Source organism: Haemaphysalis longicornis, unplaced genomic scaffold (genome assembly GCF_048455015.1).
Source record: "Haemaphysalis longicornis isolate Haplotype H1 unplaced genomic scaffold, Haemaphysalis longicornis Haplotype H1 scaffold_11, whole genome shotgun sequence".
NCBI classification, from domain to species: domain Eukaryota; kingdom Metazoa; phylum Arthropoda; class Arachnida; order Ixodida; family Ixodidae; genus Haemaphysalis; species Haemaphysalis longicornis.
In genome coordinates this window covers 130,759,990-130,772,489 of record NW_027526214.1, presented here as the reverse complement: position 1 = coordinate 130,772,489, position 12,500 = coordinate 130,759,990, and positions in this window count along the sequence as shown.

The window sequence follows — 12,500 nt, the reverse complement described above, 5'->3', positions numbered from 1 at the left end:
AACAGAACCAAGCAGCAGCAGCAGCAGCAGCAAGCCGCAGCAGCAGCAGCAGCAGCAAGCAGCAGCAGCAGCAAGCAACAGCAGTAGCAGCAGAATCAGCAGCAGCAGCAGCAGCAGCAAGCAGCAGCAGCAGCAGTAGCACGCAGCAGCAGCAGCAGCAGCAAACCGCAGCAGCAAGCAGCAGCAGCAGCAGCAGCAGCAAGCAGCAAGCAGCAGCAGCAGCAAGCAGCAGAATCAGCAGCAGCAGCAGCAACAGCAGCAGCAGCAGCAGCAAGCAACAGAAGTAGCAGCAGCAGCAGCAGCAGCAGCAGAATCAGCAGCAGCAGCAAGCAGCAGCAGCAAACAGCAGCAGTAGCAGGAGCAAGCAGCAGCAGCAGCAGCAGCAGCAAGCAGCAGCAGCAGCAGCAGCAAGCAGCAGCAGCAAGCAGCAGCAGCAGCAGCAAGCAGCAGCAGCAGCAAGCAGCAGCAGCAGCAATTAGCAGCAGCAGCAGCAAGCAGCAGCAGCAGCAGCAGCAACAGCAAGCAGCAGCAGCAGGAGCAAGCAGCAGCAGCAAGCAGCAGCAGCAGCAGCAAGCAGCAAGCAGCAGCAGCAGCAGCAAGCAGCAGCAGCAGCAGCAGCAGCAGCAGCAAGCAGCAGCAGCAGCAGCAAGCAGCAGCAGCAGCAGCAGCAGCAGCAGCAACAGCAAGCCGCAGCAGCAGCAGCAGCAGCAGAATCAGCAGCAGCAGCAGCAGCAAGCAGCAGCATCAGCAGCAGCAGCAGCAGCAAGCAGCAGCATCAGCATCAGCAGCAGCAGCAGCAAGCAGCAGGAGCAAGCAGCAGCAGCAGCAGCAGCAAGCAACAGCAGCAGCAGCGGCAGCAGCAAGCAGCAGCAGCAGCAGCAGCAACAGCAAGCCGCAGCAGCAGCAGCAGCAGCAGAATCAGCAGCAGCAAGCAGCAGCATCAGCAGCAGCAGCACCAGCAGCACCAGCACCAGCAGCAAGCAGCAAGCAGCAGCTGCAAGCAGCAGCAGCAAGCAGCAGCAGCAGCAGCAGCAGCAAGCAGCAGCAGCAGCAGCAGCAGCAGTAGCAGCAGCAGCAGCAGCAGCAGCAGCAAGCAGCAGCAGTAGTAGCAGCAGCAGCAGAAGCAGCAGCAGCAGCAGCAAGCAGCAGCAAGCAGCAGCAGCAGCAGCAGCAGCAGCAGCAGCAAGCAGCAGCAGAATCAGCAGCAGCAGCAGCAAGCAGCAGCAGCAGCAGCAAGCAGCAGCAGCAGCAGCAGCAGCAAGCAGCAGCAGCAAGCAGCAGCAGCAGCAGCAGCAGCAACAAGCAGCAGCAGCAGGAGCAGCAGCAGCAGCAGCAGCAAGCAGCAGCAGTACTAGCACCAGCAGCAGCAGCAGCAGCAGCAAGCTGCAGCACCAGCAGCAGCAGCAGCAGGAGCAGCAAGCAGCAAGCAGCAAGCAGCAAGCAGCAAGCAGCAAGCAGCAAGCAGCAGCAGCAGCAGCAGAAGCAGCAGCAGCAGAACCAAGCAGCAGCAGCAGCAGCAGCAGCAGCAAGCCGCAGCAGCAGCAGCAGCAAGCAGCAGCAGCAGCAAGCAACAGCAGTAGCAGCAGAATAAGCAGCAGAATCAGCAGCAGCAGCAGAAGCAGCAAGCAGCAGCAGCAGTAGTAGCACGCAGCAGCAGCAGCAAACCGCAGCAGCAAGCAGCAGCAGCAAGCAGCAGAATCAGCAGCAGCAGCAGCAGCAGCAGCAGCAGGAGCAGGAGCAGCAAGCAGCAGCAGCAGCAGCAGCAGCAAGCAGCAGCGGCGGCAGCAGCAGCAAGCAGCAGCAGCAGCAGCAGCAGCAAGCAGCAGCAGCAAACAGCAGTAGTAGCAGGAGCAAGCAGCAGCAGCAGCAGCAGCAGTAAGCAGCAGCAGCAGCAGCAGCAGCAAGCAGCAGCAGCAGCAAGCAGCAGCAGCAGCAGCAGCAGCAGCAGCAGCAGCAGCAGGCAGCAGCAGCAGCAATTAGCAGCAGCAGCAGCAAGCAGCAGCAGCAGCAGCAGCAGCAGCAGAACAGCAAGCAGCAGCAGCAGGAGCAAGCAGCAGCAGCAAGCAGCAGCAGCAGCAAGCAGCAAGCAGCAAGCAGCAAGCAGCAGCAGCAGCAGCAGCAGCAAGCAACAGCAGCAGCAGCAGCAGCAGCAAGCAGCAGCAGCAGCAGCAAGCAGCAAGCAGCAGCAGCAGCAAGCAGCAGCAGCAGCAGCAGCAGCAGCAAGCAACAGCAGCAGCAGCAGCAGCAGCAGCAGCAAGCAGCAGCAGCAGCAACCAGCAGCAGCAGCAGCAGCAGCAGCAGCAGTAGCAGCAGCAGCAGCAGCAGAATCAGCAGCAGCAAGCAGCAGCAGCAGCAGCAAGCAGCGGCAAGCAGCAGCAGCAGCAAGCAGCAGAAGCAAGCACCAAGCAGCAGCAGCAAGCAGCAGCAGCAGCAGCAGCAGCACCAAGCAGCAGCAGCAGCAGCAAGCAGCAGCAGCACAAAGCAGCAGCAGGAGCAAGCAGCAGCAGCAGCAAGCAGCCGCAGCAAGCAGCAGCAGCAATTAGCTGCAGCAGCAGCAGCAAGCACCAAGCAGCAGCAGCAGCAAGCAGCAGCAGCAAGCAGCAGCAGCAGCAGCACCACCAGCAGCAAGCAGCAGCAGCAGCAGCAAGGAGCAGCACCAGCAGCAGCAGCAGCAAGCAGCAGCAGCAGAAGCAGCAGCAGCAAGCAGCAAACAGCAGCAGCAAGCAGCAGCAGCAGCAGCAGCAGCAAGCAGGAGCAGCAGCAGCAGCAAGCAACAGCAGCAGCAGCAGCAGCAGGAGCAAGCAGCAGAAGCAGCAGCTGCAGCAAGCAGAAGCAGCAGCAGCAGCAAGCAGCAGCAGCAGCAGCAGCAGCAGCAGCAGCAAGAAGCAGCAGCAGCAGCAGCAGTAGCAAGCAGCAGCAGCAGCAAACAGCAGCAGCAAGCAGCAGCCGCAGCAGCAGCAAGCAGCAAGCAGCAGCAGCAGCAGCAAGCAGCAGGAGCAGCAAGCAGCAGCAGCAGCAAGCAGCAGCAGCAGCAGCAGCAAGCAACAGAAGTAGCAGCAGCAGCAGCAGCAGAATCAGCAGCAGCAGCAGCAAGCAGCAGCAGCAAACAGCAGCAGTAGCAGCAGCAAGCAGCAGCAGCAGCAGCAAGCAGCAGCAGCAGCAAGCAGCAGAAGCAGCAGCAGGAGCAAGCAGCAGCAGCAGCAGCAAGCAGCAGCAGCAGGCAGCAGCAGCAGCAATTACCAGCAGCAGCAGCAGCAAGCAGCAAGCAGCAGCAGCAAGCAGCAGCAGCAGCAGCAACAGCAAGCAGCAGCAGCAGGAGCAAGCAGCAGCAGCCGCAGCAGCAGCAGCAAGCAGCAGCAGCAGCAGCAAGCAGCAAGCAGCAGCAGCAGCAAGCAGCAGCAGCAGCAGCAAGCAACAGCAGCAGGAGCAGCAGCAGCAGCAAGCAGCAGCAGCAGCAAGCAGCAGCAGCAGCAGCAACAACAGCAAGCCGCAGCAGCAGCAGCAGCAGAATCAGCAGCAGCAGCAGCAGCAAGCAGCAGCATCAGCAGCAGCAGCAGCAGCAGCAGAATCAGCAGCAGCAGCAGCAGCAGCAAGCAGCAGCAGCAGCAGCAAGCAGCAGCAGAAGCAGCAAGCAGCAGCAGCAGCAGCAGCAAACAGCAGCAGCAGGAGCAGCAGCAGCAGCAGCAGCAAGCAGCAGCAGTACTAGCACCAGCTGCAGCAGCAGCAGCAGCAAGCAGCAGCAGCAGCAGCAGCAGCAAGCAGCAAGCAGCAAGCAGCAGCAGCAGCAGAAGCAGCAGCAGCAGAACCAAGCAGCAGCAGCAGCAGCAGCAAGCCGCAGCAGCAGCAGCAGCAAGCAGCAGCAGCAGCAGCAACAACAGCAAGCCGCAGCAGCAGCAGATGCAGCAGCAGAATCAGCAGCAGCAGCAGTAGCAAGCAGCAGCATCAGCAGCAGCAGCAGCAGTAGCAGCAGCAAGCAGCAAGCAGCAGCAGCAGCAGCAAGCAGCAAGCAGCAAGCAGCAGCAGCAGCAAGCAGCAGAATCAGCAGCAGCAGCAGCAGGAGCAGCAAGCAGCAGCAGCAGCAGCAGCAGCAAGCAGCAGCGGCGGCAGCAGTAGCAAGCAGCAGCAGCAGCCGCAGCAGCAGCAAGCAACAGAAGTAGCAGCAGCAGCAGCAGCAGCAGAATCAGCAGCAGCAGCAGCAGCAGCAAGCAGCAGCAGCAAACAGCAGCAGTAGCAGGAGCAAGCAGCAACAGCAGCAGCAGCAGCAAGCAGCAGCAGCAGCAGCAGCAAGCAGCAGCAGCAAGCAGCAAACAGCAGCAGCAAGCAGCAGCAGCAGCAGCAACAGCAAGCAGCAGCAGCAGGAGCAAGCAGCAGCAGCAAGCAGCAGCAGCAGCAGCAAGCAGCAAGCAGCAGCAGCAGCAGCAAGCAGCAGCAGCAGCAGCAAACAACAGCAGCAGCAGCAGCACCAGCAGCAAGCAGCAGCAGCAGCAAGCAGCAGCAGCAGCAGCAGCAGCAACAGCAAGCCGCAGCAGCAGCAGCAGCAGCAGCAGAATCAGCAGCAGCAGCAGCAGCAAGCTGCAGCACCAGCAGCAGCAGCAGGAGCAGCAAGCAGCAAGCAGCAAGCAGCAGCAGCAGCAGCAGAAGCAGCAGCAGCAGAACCAAGCAGCAGCAGCAGCAAGCAGCAGCAGTAGTAGCAGTAGCAGCAGCACCAGCAGCAGCAGCAGCAAGCAGCAGCAGCTGCAGAACCAAGCAGCAGCAGCAGCAGCAGCAGCAAGCAACAGCAGTAGCAGCAGCACCAACAGCAGCAGCAGCAGCATCAACAAGCAGCAGCAGCAAGCAGCAGCAGCAGAAGCAGCAGCAGCAGCAGCAGCAAGCCGCAGCAGCAGCAGCAGCAGAATCAGCAGCAAGCGGCAGCAGCAGCAGCAGCAGCAAGCAGCAGCAGCAGCAAGCAGCAGCAGCAGCAGCAAGCAGCAGCAGCAGCAGCAGCAAACAGCAGCAGCAGGAGCAGCAGCAGCAGCAGCAGCAAGCAGCAGCAGTACTAGCACCAGCAGCAGCAGCAGCAGCAGCAAGCAGCAGCACCAGCAGCAGCAGCAGCAGCAGCAGCAGCAGCAAGCAGCATGCAGCAAGCAGCAAGCAGCAAGCGGCAGCAGCAGCAGCAGAAGCAGCAGCAACAGAACCAAGCAGCAGCAGCAGCAGCAAGCCGCAGCAGCAGCAGCAGCAAGCAGCAGCAGCAGCAAGCAACAGCAGTAGCAGCAGAAGAAGCAGCAGAATCAGCAGCAGCAGCAGCAGCAGCAAGCAGCAGCAGCAGCAGTAGCACGCAGCAGCAGCAGCAGCAGCAAACCGCAGCAGCAAGCAGCAGCAGCAGCAGCAGCAGCAGCAAGCAGCAGAATCAGCAGCAGCAGCAGCAGGAGCAGCAAGCAGCAGCAGCAGCAGCAGCAAGCAGCAGCGGCGGCAGCAGTAGCAAGCAGCAGCAGCAGCAACAGCAGCAGCAGCAGCAGCAAGCAACAGAAGTAGCAGCAGCAGCAGCAGAATCAGCAGCAGCAGCAGCAGCAGCAAGCAGCAGCAGCAAACAGCAGCAGTAGCAGGAGCAAGCAGCAGCAGCAGCAGCAGCAGCAAGCAGCAGCAGCAGCAGCAGCAGCAAGCAGCAGCAGCAAGCAGCAGCAGCAGCAGCAAGCAGCAGCAGCAGCAATTAGCAGCAGCAGCAGCAAGCAGCAGCAGCAGCAGCAGCAACAGCAAGCAGCAGCAGCAGGAGCAAGCAGCAGCAGCAAGCAGCAGCAGCAGCAGCAAGCAGCAAGCAGCAGCAGCAGCAGCAAGCAGCAGCAGCAGCAGCAGCAGCAGCAGCAGCAAGCAGCAGCAGCAGCAGCAAGCAGCAGCAGCAGCAGCAGCAGCAGCAGCAGCAGCAGCAGCAGCAGCAAGCCGCAGCAGCAGCAGCAGCAGAATCAGCAGCAGCAGCAGCAGCAGCAGCAAGCAGCAGCATCAGCAGCAGCAGCAGCAGCAAGCAGCAGCATCAGCATCAGCAGCAGCAGCAGCAAGCAGCAGCAAGCAGCAGCAGCAGCAGCAGCAAGCAACAGCAGCAGCAGCGGCAGCAGCAAGCAGCAGCAGCAGCAGCAGCAACAGCAAGCCGCAGCAGCAGCAGCAGCAGCAGAATCAGCAGCAGCAAGCAGCAGCATCAGCAGCAGCAGCAGCACCAGCAGCAAGCAGAAAGCAGCAGCAGCAAGCAGCAGCAGCAAGCAGCAGCAGCAGCAGCAGCAGCAGCAAGCAGCAGCAGCAGCAGCAGCAGCAGCAGCAGCAGCAGCAGCAGCAGCAGCAGCAGTAGCAGTAGCAGCAGCAGCAGCAGCAGCAAGCAGCAGCAGTAGTAGCAGCAGCAGCAGCAGCAAGCAGCAGCAAGCAGCAGCACCAGCAGCAGCAGCAGCAGCAGCAAGCAGCAGCAGAATCATCATCAGCAGCAGCAGCAGCAAGCAGCAGCAGCAGCAGCAGCAGCAAGCAGCAGCAGCAAGCAGCAGCAGCAGCAGCAGCAGCAGCAAGCAGCAGCAGCAGGAGCAGCAGCAGCAGCAGCAGCAAGCAGCAGCAGTACTAGCACCAGCAGCAGCAGCAGCAGCAGCAAGCTGCAGCACCAGCAGCAGCAGCAGCAGGAGCAGCAAGCAGCAAGCAGCAAGCAGCAAGCAGCAGCAGCAGCAGCAGAAGCAGCAGCAGCAGAACCAAGCAGCAGCAGCAGCAGCAAGCCGCAGCAGCAGCAGCAGCAAGCAGCAGCAGCAGCAAGCAACAGCAGTAGCAGCAGAATAAGCAGCAGAATCAGCAGCAGCAGCAGCAGCAAGCAGCAGCAGCAGTAGTAGCACGCAGCAGCAGCAGCAGCAAACCGCAGCAGCAAGCAGCAGCAGCAAGCAGCAGAATCGGCAGCAGCAGCAGCAGCAGCAGGAGCAGGAGCAGCAAGCAGCAGCAGCAGCAGCAGCAAGCAGCAGCGGCGGCAGCAGCAGCAAGCAGCAGTAGCAGCAGCAGCAGCAAGCAGCAGCAGCAAACAGCAGCAGTAGCAGGAGCAAGCAGCAGCAGCAGCAGCAGTAAGCAGCAGCAGCAGCAGCAGCAAGCAGCAGCAGCAGCAAGCAGCAGCAGCAGCAGCAGGCAGCAGCAGCAGCAATTAGCAGCAGCAGCAGCAAGCAGCAGCAGCAGCAGCAGCAGCAGCAACAGCAAGCAGCAGCAGCAGGAGCAAGCAGCAGCAGCAAGCAGCAGCAGCAGCAAGCAGCAGCAGCAAGCAGCAGCAGCAGCAAGCAGCAAGCAGCAAGCAGCAAGCAGCAAGCAGCAGCAGCAGCAGCAGCAGCAAGCAACAGCAGCAGCAGATGCAGCAAGCAGCAGCAGCAGCAGCAAGCAGCAAGCAGCAGCAGCAGCAAGCAGCAGCAGCAGCAGCAGCAGCAAGCAACAGCAGCAGCAGCAGCAGCAGCAAGCAGCAGCAGCAGCAACCAGCAGCAGCAGCAGCAGCAGCAGCAGCAGCAGCAGCAGCAGCAGCAGCAGCAGCAGCAGCAGCAGCAGCAGCAGCAGGAGCAGCAAGCAGCAGCAGCAGCAGCAGCAGAAGCAGCAAGCAGCAGCAGCGGCAGCAGCAGCAAGCAGCAGCAGCAGCAGCAGCAGCAGCAAGCAACAGAAGTAGCAGCAGCAGCAGAGTCAGCAGCAGCAGCAGCAGCGGCAGCAAGCAGCAGCAAACAGCAGCAGTAGCAGCAGCAAGCAGCAGCAGCAGCAGCAGCAGCAGTAGCAGCAGCAGCAGCAGCAGCAGCAGCAGCAGCAGAATCAGCAGCAGCAAGCAGCAGCAGCAGCAGCAGCAAGCAGCGGCAAGCAGCAGCAGCAGCAAGCAGCAGAAGCAAGCACCAAGCAGCAGCAGCAAGCAGCAGCAGCAGCAGCAGCACCAAGCAGCAGCAGCAGCAGCAAGCAGCAGCAGCACCAAGCAGCAGCAGGAGCAAGCAGCAGCAGCAGCAAGCAGCAGCAGCAGCAAGGAGCAGCAGCAGCAATTAGCTGCAGCAGCAGCAGCAAGCACCAAGCAGCAGCAGCAGCAAGCAGCAGCAGCAAGCAGCAGCAGCAGCACCACCAGCAGCAAGCAGCAGCAGCAGCAAGGAGCAGCACCAGCAGCAGCAGCAGCAAGCAGAAGCAGCAGAAGCAGCAGCAGCAAGCAGCAAACAGCAGCAGCAAGCAGCAGCAGCAGCAGCAGCAGCAGCAGCAAGCAGGAGCAGCAGCAGCAGCAAGCAACAGCAGCAGCAGCAGCAGCAGCAAGCAGCAGAAGCAGCAGGTGCAGCAAGCAGCAGCAGCAGCAGCAGCAAGCAGCAAGCAGCAGCAGCAGCAAGCAGCAGAATCAGCAGCAGCAGCAGCAGGAGCAGCAAGCAGCAGCAGCAGCAGCAGCAAGCAGCAGCGGCGGCAGCAGTAGCAAGCAGCAGCAGCAGCAACAGCAGCAGCAGCAGCAGCAAGCAACAGAAGCAGCAGCAGCAGCAGCAGCAGAATCAGCAGCAGCAGCAGCAGCAGCAAGCAGCAGCAGCAAACAGCAGCAGTAGCAGGAGCAAGCAGCAGCAGCAGCAGCAAGCAGCAGCAGCAGCAGCAAGCAGCAGCAGCAGCAAGCAGCAGCAGCAGCAAGCAGCAGCAGCAGCAATTAGCAGCAGCAGCAGCAAGCAGCAGCAGCAGCAGCAGCAACAGCAAGCAGCAGCAGCAGGAGCAAGCAGCAGAAGCAAGCAGCAGCAGCAGCAGCAAGCAGCAAGCAGCAGCAGCAGCAGCAAGCAGCAGCAGCAGCAGCAGCAGCAGCAGCAGCAGCAGCAGCAAGCAGCAGCAGCAGCAGCAAGCAGCAGCAGCAGCAGCAGCAGCAGCAACAGCAAGCCGCAGCAGCAGCAGCAGCAGCAGAATCAGCAGCAGCAGCAGCAGCAAGCAGCAGCATCAGCAGCAGCAGCAGCAGCAAGCAGCAGCATCAGCATCAGCAGCAGCAGCAGCAGCAAGCAGCAGCAGCAAGCAGCAGCAGCAGCAAGCAGCAGCAGCAGCAGCAGCAGCAAGCAACAGCAGCAGCAGCGGCAGCAGCAAGCAGCAGCAGCAGCAGCAGCAGCAGCAGCACCAGCACCAGCAGCAAGCAGCGAGCAGCAGCAGCAAGCAGCAGCAGCAGCAGCAGCAGCAAGCAGCAGCAGCAGCAGCAGCAGCAGCAGCAGCAGCAGCAGTAGCAGCAACAGCAGCAGCAGCAAGCAGCAGCAGTAGTAGCAGCAGCAGCAGAAGCAGCAGCAGCAGCAGCAAGCAGCAGCAAGCAGCAGCACCAGCAGCAGCAGCAGCAGCAGCAAGCAGCAGCAGAATCAGCAGCAGCAGCAAGCAGCAGCAGCAGCAGCAGCAGCAAGCAGCAGCAGCAGCAGCAGCAGCAAGCAGCAGCAGCAAGCAGCAGCAGCAGCAGCAGCAAGCAGCAGCAGCAGGAGCAGCAGCAGCAGCAGCAGCAAGCAGCAGCAGTACTAGCACCAGCAGCAGCAGCAGCAGCAGCAGCAAGCTGCAGCACCAGCAGCAGCAGCAGCAGGAGCAGCAAGCAGCAAGCAGCAAGCAGCAGCAGCAGCAGCAGAAGCAGCAGCAGCAGAACCAAGCAGCAGCAGCAGCAGCAGCAGCAGCAAGCAGCAGCAGCAGCAAGCAGCAGCAGCAGCAGCAAGCAGCAGCAGCAGCAGCAGGCAGCAGCAGCAGCAATTAGCAGCAGCAGCAGCAAGCAGCAGCAGCAGCAGCAGCAGCAACAGCAAGCAGCAGCAGCAGGAGCAAGCAGCAGCAGCAAGCAGCAGCAAGCAGCAAGCAGCAAGCAGCAAGCAGCAGCAGCAGCAGCAGCAGCAAGCAACAGCAGCAGCAGCAGCAGCAAGCAGCAGCAGCAGCAGCAAGCAGCAAGCAGCAGCAGCAGCAAGCAGCAGCAGCAGCAGCAGCAAGCAACAGCAGCAGCAGCAGCAGCAGCAGCAAGCAGCAGCAGCAGCAACCAGCAGCAGCAGCAGCAGCAGCAGCAGCAGCAGCAGCAGCAGCAGCAGCAGCAGGAGCAGCAAGCAGCAGCAGCAGCAGAAGCAGCAAGCAGCAGCAGCGGCAGCAGCAGCAAGCAGCAGCAGCAGCAGCAGCAGCAAGCAACAGAAGTAGCAGCAGCAGCAGAGTCAGCAGCAGCAGCAGCAGCGGCAGCAAGCAGCAGCAAACAGCAGCAGTAGCAGCAGCAAGCAGCAGCAGCAGCAGCAGCAGCAGCAGCAGCAGCAGCAGCAGCAGCAGCAGCAGCAGCAGCAGTAGCAGCAGCAGCAGCAGAATCAGCAGCAGCAAGCAGCAGCAGCAGCAGCAAGCAGCGGCAAGCAGCAGCAGCAGCAAGCAGCAGAAGCAAGCACCAAGCAGCAGCAGCAAGCAGCAGCAGCAGCAGCAGCACCAAGCAGCAGCAGCAGCAGCAAGCAGCAGCAGCACCAAGCAGCAGCAGGAGCAAGCAGCAGCAGCAGCAAGCAGCAGCAGCAGCAATTAGCTGCAGCAGCAGCAGCAAGCACCAAGCAGCAGCAGCAGCAAGCAGCAGCAGCAAGCAGCAGCAGCAGCACCACCACCAGCAGCAAGCAGCAGCAGCAGCAGCAAGGAGCAGCACCAGCAGCAGCAGCAGCAAGCAGCAGCAGCAGAAGCAGCAGCAGCAAGCAGCAAACAGCAGCAGCAAGCAGCAGCAGCAGCAGCAGCAGCAAGCAGGAGCAGCAGCAGCAGCAAGCAACAGCAGCAGCACCAGCAGCAAGCAGCAGAAGCAGCAGCTGCAGCAAGCAGCAGCAGCAGCAGCAGCAAGCAGCAAGCAGCAGCAGCAGCAAGCAGCAGAATCAGCAGCAGCAGCAGCAGGAGCAGCAAGCAGCAGCAGCAGCAGCAGCAAGCAGCAGCGGCGGCAGCAGTAGCAAGCAGCAGCAGCAACAGCAGCAGCAGCAGCAGCAAGCAACAGAAGTAGCAGCAGCAGCAGCAGCAGCAGAATCAGCAGCAGCAGCAGCAGCAGCAAGCAGCAGCAGCAAACAGCAGCAGTAGCAGGAGCAAGCAGCAGCAGCAGCAGCAGCAGCAAGCAGCAGCAGCAGCAGCAGCAAGCAGCAGCAGCAAGCAGCAGCAACAGCAAGCAGCAGGAGCAAGCAGCAGCAGCAGCAGCAGCAAGCAGCAGCAGCAGCAGCAAGCAGCAGCAGCAAGCAGCAGCAGCAGCAAGCAGCAGCAGCAGCAAGCAGCAGCAGCAGCAATTAGCAGCAGCAGCAGCAGCAAGCAGCAGCAGCAGCAGCAGCAGCAGGAGCAAGCAGCAGCAGCAAGCAGCAGCAGCAGCAGCAAGCAGCAAGCAGCAGCAGCAGCAGCAAGCAGCAGCAGCAGCAGCAGCAGCAGCAGCAAGCAGCAGCAGCAGCAAGCAGCAGCAGCAGCAGCAGCAGCAACAGCAAGCCGCAGCAGCAGCAGCAGCAGCAGAATCAGCAGCAGCAGCAGCAGCAAGCAGCAGCATCAGCAGCAGCAGCAGCAGCAAGCAGCAGCATCAGCAGCAGCAGCAGCAGCAAGCAGCAGCAGCAAGCAGCAGCAGCAGCAAGCAGCAGCAGCAGCAGCAGCAAGCAACAGCAGCAGCAGCGGCAGCAGCAAGCAGCAGCAGCAGCAGCAGCAGCAACAGCAAGCCGCAGCAGCAGCAGCAGCAGCAGAATCAGCAGCAGCAAGCAGCAGCATCAGCAGCAGCAGCAGCAGCACCAGCACCAGCAGCAAGCAGCAAGCAGCAGCAGCAAGCAGCAGCAGCAAGCAGCAGCAGCAGCAGCAGCAGCAAGCAGCAGCAGCAGCAGCAGCAGCAGCAGTAGCAGCAGCAGCAGCAGCAGCAAGCAGCAGCAGTAGTAGCAGCAGCAGCAGAAGCAGCAGCAGCAGCAGCAAGCAGCAGCAAGCAGCAGCACCAGCAGCAGCAGCAGCAGCAGCAGCAGCAGCAAGCAGCAGCAGAATCAGCAGCAGCAGCAGCAGCAGCAAGCAGCAGCAGCAGCAGCAGCAGCAAGCAGCAGCAGCAGCAGCAGCAGCAAGCAGCAGCAGCAAGCAGCAGCAGCAGCAGCAGCAGCAGCAGCAAGCGGCAGCAGCAGGAGCAGCAGCAGCAGCAGCAGCAAGCAGCAGCAGTACTAGCACCAGCAGCAGCAGCAGCAGCAGGAAGCTGCAGCACCAGCAGCAGCAGCAGCAGGAGCAGCAAGCAGCAAGCAGCAAGCAGCAAGCAGCAAGCAGCAAGCAGCAAGCAGCAGCAGCAGCAGCAGAAGCAGCAGCAGCAGAACCAAGCAGCAGCAGCAGCAGCAGCAGCAAGCCGCAGCAGCAGCAGCAGCAAGCAGCAGCAGCAGCAAGCAACAGCAGTAGCAGCAGAATAAGCAGCAGAATCAGCAGCAGCAGCAGCAGCAGCAAGCAGCAGCAGCAGTAGTAGCACGCAGCAGCAGCAGCAGCAGCAAACCGCAGCAGCAAGCAGCAGAATCAGCAGCAGCAGCAGCAGCAGCAGGAGCAGCAAGCAGCAGCAGCAGCAGCAGCAAGCAGCAGCGGCGGCAGCAGCAGCAAGCAGCAGCAGC